At 39.5% G+C, this 12579-nt stretch overlaps 1 protein-coding gene across 4 annotated transcripts in view; it reads left to right on the plus strand.

Annotated features, from left to right (window-relative positions):
- Nucleotides 1–8626: 8626 nt before the first annotated feature.
- Nucleotides 8627–12579, plus strand: part of RALGPS1 (Ral GEF with PH domain and SH3 binding motif 1) — a 380912-nt gene continuing 376959 nt past the window's right edge. For 3 of the 4 annotated variants that reach the window (XM_072431079.1, XM_072431084.1, XM_072431083.1), the window contains exon 1: nucleotides 8627–8768. The gene's annotated coding sequence lies outside the window, so the exon portion shown is untranslated. The remainder of the gene's footprint in view (nucleotides 8769–12579) is intronic. The other variant, XM_072431085.1, reaches the window with a different exon arrangement.

Here is a 12579-nt window from a genome sequence, read left to right on the forward strand (position 1 = left end):
CCTTTGCCCTGTATTCTGGTACAGCTTCCACAGTTCAGTTCCTCATTTATTATTAATGTTTGTAAATGTGGATAAGACACAAAAGATTCACTATGGGCCTATTTAGATTTCTCATACTTTATGGTGCCCGTCCTTATTTAGGGATACCTAATAATTCTCATTAATTAAAGCACTAACAAATGTACCTTTTTTATCAAAAGACACAACAAGTTCTTTCATTTCTATTTGTTGTGGTGGGTTGAAATGCATGTAAATTGAGATGTGCTGGCAAAGTCCATTGATAGTAATTGATGTCATTAACGTTATGACAAGGCCACTGTGAAAAATATTTTACAAGCATGCAAGGGATCAGTATCAGAGCTGAGAAAGTCAATAACATTTTATCTTGAGAAATTGGTTGCTGTCTTCACTTTAAAATACCATTCTTAAAGTCTCCTAATCAGTAATTGATTGATTGAGCATCCGTTATTGAAAGAGCTAAAAGAAAAATATAGAAACATATGTTTAGCACACATATAGAAGATATAGGTCTTATAATAAAACCCACCTTCTATAATAACTTAATAAATTAATAAATTTAAAAAGAGGGGTAACACAGGGAGGCAGGGTCACTTTTTCAGGGTCAGATTCCTAGAATGTCCCAGCCAACTCAGAGATCAGTTGCACAGTTACCACAACCTACTTTCTTAGCAGCCTCTTTCAAGATGACAGACAAGTTCATTGGATGGGACTCAGCAAATATGAACCAGTATTGACAGTAACCATTGCATTGTAAATAGTCTGAGCTAGTCAAGTCTGTTACAATGCAAAAGTAGATCTTCCCCCTATTTTATGCTATGACATATGTCCCTACATGAAAACAATTGCCTCTAACTTCTTGAGCACCTTGTCTATAAAAGACTCATTGACTATCTGAACACCAATTCTCTCCTTTTTTGGCTTTCGAGCTGCCCATTCCACAAAAATGTTCCTACTAAAGTGGTCAATGACCTCATCAGAGCTAAGTCTCAAGGCAACTTTTCCCTGCTTCTTCTCTTTGATCTTTCCTCTGCTTTTGACAGTTGATCACCCCCCTTCTAATACAAATCATGCACTCCATTGGTATCAGTTACACTGCTCTCTCTTGGTTTGCTTTCTATCTGTCTGACCGCTCCTTTCAAATTTCTTTCAATGGTAACTCCTCCTCACCCGCTCTCCTCCCTGTTGGTGTTCCCCAAGGGTCAATCCATGGACCGGTTCTCTTTTCTCTGTATTATAGGCAGGGTCCTCGCCTCCTCCAGTGTCACTGTCCATATTTGTTTGTCATTTGCAATCCATATTTAATGTACAGCGCTGTGTAATATGTTGGCTCTATATAAATTAACAACAGTTTATAATAATATTGGAAATTCTTAGCAAAATTTCCATCAGTTGTCATTTGTAGAGTGGTTCCTAATGCAATACATTCATCAATTGTTGCCAGCTGTATGGCGGACATTTCAGGGGTCATATATAGTACTAACATATTCTTTATTTCGGCATGTTTAAATCAATGATCTTTTTTCAGCACCAACCTGGTTGTCATCATACATTGCCACTAGGGGTCCAAAATATAACAAGTATACCAAGGTGTGTATATTGTTTTCTGTTATTCTCTACAGTATTTTTTGATGATGTGGTCTCCATATTGTAAAAATGCAAGCTGCAGATCACGAGACTTAGCTCTCCCTATGCTTTTTTTTTTTACCTTCCATTATATTTTATCACACTTTATCCACTTTGGTTATACAAGGGCCATCAGAGTGCAATGCACAATTTTAAAGTGCATTCTCATGCTTTATAATTTTTCTCTTGTCTTTGTAATTAGTGCTTGCTCTTTGTATTAGTCCGTATCACAGCTTTCTAAATGTACTCAATAGTTGACATTTATGTAGACATGGAGAGAATACTGAGAGATGGAAAATAAATATATACAAATAAGGAAAATGGTTACCGGCGTAGTAAAGTCTTTTAAGTGTATAACGATGGGCTATCCTAGGGGTCTCAGAGGTAAAAAAAAAAAAATTGTGACGTCATGTTGAGTTGAATTGTTTTCTAATATGCACGCTTGTTCCAGGTCAGCTATTTACATTTTTGAAATCCAAAAACCCCCAGATAGCTATTTTTCTAAAAAAAGAGTTCAGTACATGATTACAGATTTCCTTTAAAGTCCCTTTAAGAACACGTCACATGGCTCTGTAGTACTCAGGTTTAGCCAGCAGATGTCACAATTGTTATTACAGTGACTTTGCAGAGAGAACTACTAAGTGATTTTTGACCACCAATAATATTTCCTAAAAAGGCTCCAGACAGCAATACAGGCTATTAACATATTAGATTATTAATATACAATATATTAACATAACAATGTAGGAGAGCAACCTACATACCATCACCAAATCTGTAAAATAAGTTTAAAGGTGTTCTCCCCCTTCATATGCCTTAATTCTCTTAGCTTGTATTTGCCCTGTAAATAAAAATAAAACTTTTCTTTTACAGGGAAGTGTTTTATATTTTTTATCTGTCTCTTTAAAAAGGTATCTATTAAGAACCAACATGGGGTTCCAGACAGGGAAAAATGGAATTCTTAAGGCATCAAACAGAAAGACACATATCCTAAAACCATACTATTTATTAGAGGGAAGTTTAAAAAGCACAAATATCAAACAATAAAAAAGTCAAGAAATAGAAAAATCAATAACCATGCCAAATAGGCGATAAAAACAGAACTTAGAGTTCTATCACTAAAACATTCTTCTTTCTTTCCACAAGATATAATGGTTGGTTCATTCAAGTTAGGTTCATGTTAATAGTGTCTTCTTCTAATCATTGTCTCTTTCAAAATAAATTAAATTAAATGTGGAATTTGCAGCCTGTTCACCATATGGTTGACACCAATTGGCCATTAGAGAAAAACATTAAGTCTCATACTTGAGTTTATAAGATTTGTACATATATTTCATATATTGTGGCACAACTGTATCAAACTGCAGTGATGTAGGAACAGCTGTTGTCGAGACAGAACCCCTACTACTAAAGGGATTCCTTTTGCTATATAAATAGCCTCAATCCAGGGACTGCGATGCCTCACCCCTGTATCTCACTTTTTTTTTTTTTTTTGGTGGTACAATGTTTTTGAACCCCTATCTATAGCCAAAACATTAATCTGAATTTTGCGTAATGAAGAAAAAAATTGAGCTTCTGTTGGACAAGAAAGTGAGAGGTAACTATTTTTAAAAACATATTTTAGTAGCGTAGGACATGGCTGTCCCCTTCTTTTTCTTATCCCCATGAGAACGGTTTTGCATTTTTTGGCCTGATGTCACAGAGACACGAATTGCAGTACAACTTCCCCAGACAGCCAAAATACTTCACATAGATAATACAATTTCCCCACACTATCCAAAACTGTACAAGAGAATTTAACAGGAGTTTGGCTTTAATGTGGCCACTGTGTTTCGTCACTGCATTGTCAAGTGCCACAGCCTTGCAATGATCATGGTGGTAGAGAAGGCCTACCCATTCCAGGAAGAAAAGCTCTGTCGTGTATAAACATACAACAGAATTTTTTTTGTAAACATTCATGTGCAGTAGTTTGACAGGCTTCCCTGTCTTCAGATCATAGTGTTATATTTGTGTGAAATTATTAGTATTAAACTGGCCTGGGAAATAGGATTAAAGTTACACCATGGACTTAAGAGCCATTGGAGCACGGGCGTACAGTGCAGCTCTAATACCATCCATCTAGACTTTTTGCCATTGGTAAACTCCTCATACATGGCACATGCTTGAAAAAGCTAAAACTTAATGGCAATTTGCAGATTGAGTATGTTCAGCAAAATATAGGAATTTCATATGCTTGCATGAAATTTGTGAATTAATGTGTTCAACTTTACTTTACTGTGACCTAAAGCGCAACTGTAGTGATTTACTGTCAAATTTTAAAGCAACATTTTCCTTCCAGTGGTAGCCCTCAGTTAATAATTGAATGGTCAGCTAAGCTGTTTCACAGTTTGCCAAAGCAATATTACCATTCTGGAGCAATGTGGTGAAAGGCCACTAGATGTCACTTTCCAGGATTGTTTGCATCTATTGTATACTTGTAAGTATTAATTACCTGTTATCATAGAATTCATGTATAGATAACACTTCATGTCTCTGCTATCTGGGTGAGAAACCCCAGACTGGAGGACTATGATATCACCCATAGTCCTCCAGTCTGGGGTTTCTCACACAGATAGCAGAGACATGAAGTGTCTAGGGAGTAATAACCTTGTAATAATACTATTTGGTGAATCTGTATTAGAGTTTATATACAGCTATCTGTACGCTGAATAGCTGTCATCCCCTTTTGGTCTGGGAGCTTAGTGCAAAGCTCATTAAACAGAATAGGATAGAGCCAGGTATGGCAACCAATGGCCCATAGGGAGCTAGAGGTCTGGTTGCAGCAGCAGGATAGAGACTCCTTGGGGACTGAGTGGCAGAATAGACAGGCTAAACTTGAGTTCCAGTGTCACACTGCTGACTTCTTCAGAGAAAAGCTACTTTTCAAGTTGTTCCAGCACCTGTTGGAGGATTTTCCCATCACCACCATCCTGACTCAAAGGAATTCCAGCTAATGCCACATCTGAGCTGATCTTCAGGGCCCCTGCAACTGAATTTTGCTACAATCTGTATCTGGAAGTATCTTTGCTCTGCATGTGTATACAACTACACCAGGACTCTTGTTGGGTTTATCTGTTCATATATTGTTACTGTATGATGATTTTTTATGCTTTTAATTAACATTTACTTTATAAACGTATTGCTACTCCTATGCTGTGTGTACATAAATCTTTTAATGCTGGTATTGTATGCGGGATGCAGTAGTTCCTCTGCTCCTAAACATCTCATTTAGATTACTGGTTAATGTCCCAGGAAAGGTCCTATCCGGGGTGGATGCACTGCCAAATGTATTACCAAATCTACTCTTCCACATAGCAAAGGCTTTACTTCCCCTTGAATCCCAAAGGTTTAGCTCTATAGCCTGTTTGGGGTGGGTCATCTCATATACCACCCCCCCCCCCCCCCCCCAAACAGGGCTACACAGCCATTCAAGTATTCCCTTCCCAGCAGTGACTTGACATCCTTTTAATTTCTAAATGTAGACTGGGTGTGCTGGGAGCAGGGGAGCAGAGTGCTGAGATCAGAATTAGACAATTTATAGGGCTCTGTTAATAAAACAGGGAATCTGACATTCCCGCAAACATTCCTGGTGGGAATTGCAATTACTGCATTGAAACACATTGACATGCAATGCCAGATTCCTTGTTTTATAAATAGAGCACAAAGTGTATATATAACTAAAACTATATTAGGTTATTTGTCTTATTTTATCTTATCTTTTAACGTTATTTTTCCTGTGAAAGGGAAAGGAATGAAACATGAGTTCCCATTGAAGGATTAACCTTTTCTCTGCTTGACCACTCTAAAATGTGTCATTCACTTTTACTTTCTGGCCAAGTGGTAATGGTCACCAGGGAGGCAAATGTATGAGCCATCATTGAAACAGGAAAAAAAGATTTTGGCTTATAAATATAAATATACTTTCAATACATAATGACATACACCACATGGCAATAGAGCTGATACTCTGAGCATGATTTGGTAACATCAATATTGTCATATCAATATTGAAAATTTGAAATCAAACATATTTATATATAAAATCGTGTGTGTGTGTGTGTGTGTTCCACCATCACTCGAAAACGCATAGAGACATTTCAACCAAACTTGCTATACATATGACTAAGACTCATGTGAGTGCAGAGCTTTATTTGGATGTATGAACATATGTATCAATAAAACTTTTAAAAGTTTATAAACTGTGTTATGTTTTGCGGCTCCAGACTATTTTTCTTTAGTGGAAGCGGAGGCAAAATGGCTCTTTTGATAGTAAAGGTTGCTGACCCCTGGCCTAGTCCCTTGAATTTATCTTTCTGTTTTCCTCCCCCTCCCATTTATTCGTGACAGAAACATTGTAACAGATGAAGGTAAAACGCAGGAGTACATTTGACAATGTGGCAAACTGAAGTCCAGTTAAGCAGCTGTACTTCATGGTATGGGTTGTACTGTGAATGTGTGAAATTTACCACCATAATGCCATATTCAAAGTCACTTAAGTTACTTTCTTCCCCATTTTGAATCTCAGTTTGAACTTCAGCAGGTCGTCTTGACAATTTCTACATTAGTAAATGCATTTAGCTGCTGGCATGTGATTGGCTGATTAGATATTTGCATTCACTTGCAGTTGAACATGTCTACCTAATATAGTGACTGGACTGTGAAAACAGAAACTGAAAGAAATCATGAAGATAAGAACAAATTCATGTGATGGGACTTTTATAGCCTACTAGCTGATAACCTAAGTCTCTTCATTATAAACAACAACACAGAAACGAAGTAAAATCAAGGAGACAGTCAGATAACCTCACATGCAGCTTGTCTCACAGATCTTCTAACCTCAGTCACGGAAGGGACCGTGACAGTTTCATTAACCTTATACTCTCCTTGCTGATTCTATCCTTTCTCCTCCTCCCCAGTCCATTAATCCCTTGTCTGACTGATCCTTTCCTCTCCTGCACTTTTTTTTTTACTTTCTGGTGACATCTCATCCAACCCTGGTCCCCCCACAACCTCTCTCTTCCCCGCACTTTCCCCATACTCCCTTCGCCTAACCCCATTCACCCTACCCATAGGTTCTTACCCCCTCTCTCTGGCAGTCTATGGAATGCCAGATCTGTTGGCAATAAACTAACCTCCATACACAACCTTCTCCTTTCTAAAGCTACGTACACACGCCAGATTTTTATCGCCCGATAATCGGCATCGGCCAATTATCGGGCGAAAATCTGCCGTGTGTACAGTCGGTGTCGTCCATCGTCCGGACGACCGACCTCCCGGATCCACGGACGATGGACGACAGCCGATCCTAATGAAAGGGAAGGGGAGAGCGCGCAGCAGGGTGCCGCTCCGTCGTTCTCCCCCTTCCCTCTCCATAGAGCATGAACGGTGCTGTATGTACAGCACCGTTCATGCATCGTGCACTCCCTTGTCGTTGGAAAGGATCGTGAAAGATCCTTTCCAACGACAAAAATTGGAAGTGTGTACGCAGCTTAAGTCTCTGAACTTTCTGGCTCTCACTGAAACTTGGCTTTCCTCCTCAGACTCTGCCTCTGCAGCTGCTCTCTCCTATAGAGGCCTGCACTTTACACATACCCCTAGACCTGGCAACAGAGTAGGGGGTGGTGTGGGTCTCCTTCTCTCACCTAACTGTACACACAGAGTCCTTTCTACACTAACACAAAAAATACACTAACCTTCAATCCCACAGAGCAGGAAAGAAAGAGCAGGCTTCTTCCATCAGGTTCCATTTTGTCCCGGTATCCGTCTTCTGGCCAGCGTGCTAGGCGCCATCATCTTCTTCCGGTTTCTTCTTCCTACGTCACCTGATGCGGGCACAAAATCGGGTGATGTAGTTTGGTAAAAAAAAATTGTCCGATCTCACTGTGCATACATGAGATTGTCTTTTTCCCCCTTTGACGAAAGAACTCCTGGGATGTGTGAAGTAGGTATCACAAGAGGCTATGTGCTCCAATTTATTCTCTATGAATTCGATTTCTCTACAAAAATTAAGGGTGTTGCACTTAAAAAAAAAAACACAGAATTTTTACTTTAAATAAAAGGATTGTCTACCCTTTTATGTAAAGTGAAAATTCTGAGTTTAGGTACGCTTTAGGTTCACTTAATGTTTGGGTTGAAGGGGAAAAAGTTGGCATAGCACGAATATGCATTTATCCTTCACACAAAATGGGGTCTTCTAGGCTTAACTTTCGTGGCTAGTCCCAGACAAATTAGTGGTCACCTAAAATTTACACCACCTGTATATTATTTCTGGATGACTGGAAATCTAGCAGATGATTTGAAAACAAGTCAAAATGCTTTGGTATTCTTACATTGACCTGATTTAGCAGGACTCTCCAAGACTGGAGACTATAAACTATCATGGGCACTTGAGTAATCTAGAAAACCTAGACTGGATCTGGTTCCAGGAATGACAGATATAGTTGCCAATTAGTAATAAAGGATTTTTTAGGAAATCTATTCCAGGTTTGCTGGATTGCCCAGGTTCTCCCTTGATAGACTGTCTTCTTTATTCTTGGAGAACTTTAATAATCTTTCCCATTGGGTCACCTTTCCATATTCTAGTCAAATTTTATTCCTAGAATTCTGACTGAGGTACTGAGAACAGTGCATCTGCCCTCTGCTCACAATGCATCCCTCTCCATATTATATTCATATTGCAACAACCCTCCCTTATCTGGCGACACTAAGATGCATCCTCCCTCATGGAGAGGTGACATTTCCACCCCCGCCCCCGTGCTGATGACATTATATCCCCCTCATGTCCTGGTCATATTGTGTCAGTGAGGAGCACAGCGCCTCCCCGCTGCTCCTCCTGTCATCGCACTGAGTGACAGCGAGCACCTGCGCACTGCTCCAGACGCTGCTCTCTACATAATTCCGCCTCTCGGCTGGCTGTCTGGCTCCTGATTTGCCACACAGGAACTGAGCCAGAAGCCCATTGGTCTGTTACCCTGTCGCTCATCTTTGCACCTGACGCTTCCTGAAGTCCGGACTGTGTAATTTGTGGGAAGTGCCATGTTCAGCCTGGAAAATTAAATGTCTTCTGGAGCTGGGGTCCCGGAGAGGTGAGTGCCAGGGGCCCTCCTGTCATAGCTGTATAATGAACGCTGCTTGCCATCACTGTGTCATTATGTAAATCTGTGTATCTAGCACTGAGACATTGCCTGCTCTCTTTACATCGCCAGCACTGCAGCACTGTCTGCTTCTATACAGACCTGAGGGTCATCTCTATCCCTCTGCTTCTCTTGTATGATTGCAGATCGGTATAATATTAGGACATACGTACACAATATTGTAAATGTGTCATACATCGTGTGCAACTAATTCCATCCATCCAAATAGCATACAGCCCAAATCCTGTGCAGCCTTTAAATCCTGATATCATACATAATCTATTCTGTACATGTTATTTATATCTTGATAGAATCTAACCTGCAAATATCATACATCATTTTATGGGATCAAAAATAAAATGGCCAAAATCCCATACATCCAGTCACTATACACACCCAGTTCTGTACATACTACATGTATCCTAATATGTTCAATCCTGCAAATATCTCATATTATCATGTATAGCACTGCCAATACTCCATTTATCCTGATATCATACATCCCAAATTCAATGCAAATTCTATATATCTTGATGTCATATGAATGCTTGCACATATATCATATAATATTATATCATGTCTAACACTGTCAGTATATATAAATAGTGATATATTACAATTCTGTACATATCATGATCAACCCTGCATTATTCTGTTCATCCTGCATTAAAATACTCAATTCTGTTCCTAACCTGTTTAATCCTAAAATCACATATCCTGGTACCATATATATCCAGTTATTGCAAATGTCACATACATCTTGGTATCATACATACCCAATAATACCAATATCCCACACAGCCTTGTATTTGTATCATTGAAGTCTGCTGCCATTACTATATACATTTTGCTATCAACACATATTCAATGCTGCCAATACTAGCAGTATTCCATAAATCCTGGTATCATTTATCCAATACGTTCTGGAATCATAAATACAATACTCCCAATATCCTATGTATTCTGGTATTCTACATACCAATAATGCCAATATTCTATGTATCCTAGTATATTACATGTCTAGCACTCCCAATATTTTATACCACTGATAGATTCAGCACAACATGTATTCCATATAATCTAACAAACCCTATTTTGTGTTGCAGTAGATCAGGGGTGCCCACATTTTTTTGGCTTGCGAGCTATTTTTGACCAAGTCAAAATGATCTACAAAAAATAAAAACTTGGATTTTATAACGCCTGTGCGTGGTAGAGTTTATTTTGAAAGGCAGGGCTCCGCATTCTACTTGTGTTGCCTTTGCAATGTACCGGTAGATTGCGATCCACCTGTTGGGCACCCCTGCAAATAGACTATTATATATCCTGTACTCTAAAGGTTACATATATCCTGGCATCATATATAATCATATATTCCTTATAATATTAGTCGGCCCTGTACCTTTCCCTCACATCTTATAATTTATTGAGTGGAAACTAGTATGTACAGTCCCATGTACCCAGCCACACATCATATATTCCATATTTTCCTGTATGATTCATATCCAGTATTTTTCAGAATCCCTGTATAGTGGATTCATGTCTTTATCTTTATACAAACTCGCAGTACATATATGTTTTCTACACATGCAATGCTGCACATTTACTTATTTATTTTCATAGTGTGCATGACAATCCTGTCTATATGATTTCCCCATACCTCCCTTGTACTATATACAGAACTCAATGTAATATAGAACCTTTACATACATCCTTAGCATGTCCATACTGTCCTAAATACATTAGCTTGCTCCTGTGGTGCTGTCTGCTCAGTCTGGGGCCAGTCTTCCCTACAATCTGATAGTTTAGTAGCTGTGTGCAGGTCAGGGAATGTGTCTGCCTTTTTATGAGGAATAGTTTTTTGGAAATATTTAGTTCACTTTCACCAAACCGTACTGATATTGGCAGTGCACTGATTCAGATTATTTTGATTGGGCGGGTAACTGAATGTTGTACTGTCTTGTGTATCTCTCATATGTGCCAATTTGTGTCTTCACAAATCCCAAGTTACTATTTCCTGGGCTGTATCTTAAAGCGTCTTTCACCAACCGGTAGACCGGGAGAAATTTTTGGTGGTCCATGGCTCTGTTCCCCATATGGACACAACCCTCCCCTCTCTCATCGCAGGGACAGACCTGCTTGCTAAACATCCTGGGGGGACAGTAGGGCAGGGCTGTGGACACAACTTTTGTTGCATCTACAGCCCTGCGCTACTGTCCCCCCTGGAATTTAGCAAGCAGGTTCAGCCCTGCAATGGGAGAGTGGGAAAGTTCTGGAATTATGATATCACTCTGGGGAAAGTTTTTTTTCCCCTTTTAGTGACACACGGCTCCCCGCACATGCTCAGTCCGAGTTTGGTGAATTTGGTGGCCTGTGAGGTCTGAAAGGTTGGCGACCACTCTCTTAAAGTGTTTTTCCACCGAAATCTTTTTAAATTGCCTCCCTTTAGGAGATTCTACTTGTTTGTTTACTGATAACATTTTACCAAACCAGAAGCAGGGCCCGCTTGTGTGTTACCTCAATAGGATAGTTTTTTTCCTATCCAGGTTATGATATTGGCTATATGATTGATAATGTGAATCTCTTTAGGCATCCCTGGGAAAACATTCATTATCATAGAAGTAAACATTGTTCATTGTTTCCATCCTCCAGCAGACCATTCATTCCCTACAGGAGGAAGTGGGGAGTAGTTTATCTTTTTACCCTGGCGAATATTCTCTATGGGTATCTCACAGATGCTGTGGGTAACAGCCTCCCTTGAACGTCACTTTACTGGCTAATCAGAGCTGATCACTATGTCTGGGCCAAAACAGTGAATAATTATATTTAAGGCCACATCATGCTAGTGATTGTATCACTGGCGGCAACAAATAAAGAGTCCACTCACCTTCTCCTATGGCGTTGCTCCCTTGCTAGGCCAACAAGAAGTAGATATTTCCCTTGCTAGCAATTGAGGTATGTTGCATTTGGGCTAGAAAGTTTCAAAATTTAATGTGGCTGACCTGTGGCAGAATCCCTAGTATGACTCACTCTTAATGTTTTTTGTAGTTCATTGCTTATTCTGGCTAAGCAGCTGGTTGCAACAGTAAAGATATTCTTCACATGGGCCTATGTAGAAACTATGCCCAATGTTATTCAGTAATAGCAAGTTGCAGCACTATTGTAATTATTATAATAGTTTACCCAGAATTCTTTTTTACCTGCTTAATTTTAAATAAATGTTCCCCATTTCCATGAATGTGTGCTCCTGCAGCCCAAGTCTGAAGGGTATGTTAGGAGGGCTTATGCAATCTCAGAGCATCATACCATCTGCCATACTAGTTTCCAATTACCTACTTTACTTTCCACATACCCAATATGTTGTGCAAGTTGAGGTAGGCAGATCTAGGCACAGTCTTGTGGGTGGGGATAGGTAAAGCAAGGCTTGGTTTACCATTGATTTGAAAGCTAGGCGCTTGCTTATCAAAGGTGACTAGGAAGAAAGCATTGCCCACTATGGCATTACTGCATCGAGCTATAGTTCCAAGAAATACAGCTGACGCATTTGTGGCTTTGCATCCATGATTTTGCTGACTTAGCTGAATCAGTCACTTGATTACAGGAGGTGAGGAAAGGGTCTTACAAATGCTTGTGTTGAAGATTCACATTCACGTGAGGGAAGGTTGGGAATTTCCCAACTTGAGAAAGAGTCTGTGTACCTATAAAACACTCTACTGTACTGTAAGTGTCTCGCAATTACTTATTTAAAAAACAAATCATTGGTTTT

Source organism: Pyxicephalus adspersus, chromosome Z, assembly GCF_032062135.1.
Source record: "Pyxicephalus adspersus chromosome Z, UCB_Pads_2.0, whole genome shotgun sequence".
Classification (NCBI taxonomy): domain Eukaryota; kingdom Metazoa; phylum Chordata; class Amphibia; order Anura; family Pyxicephalidae; genus Pyxicephalus; species Pyxicephalus adspersus.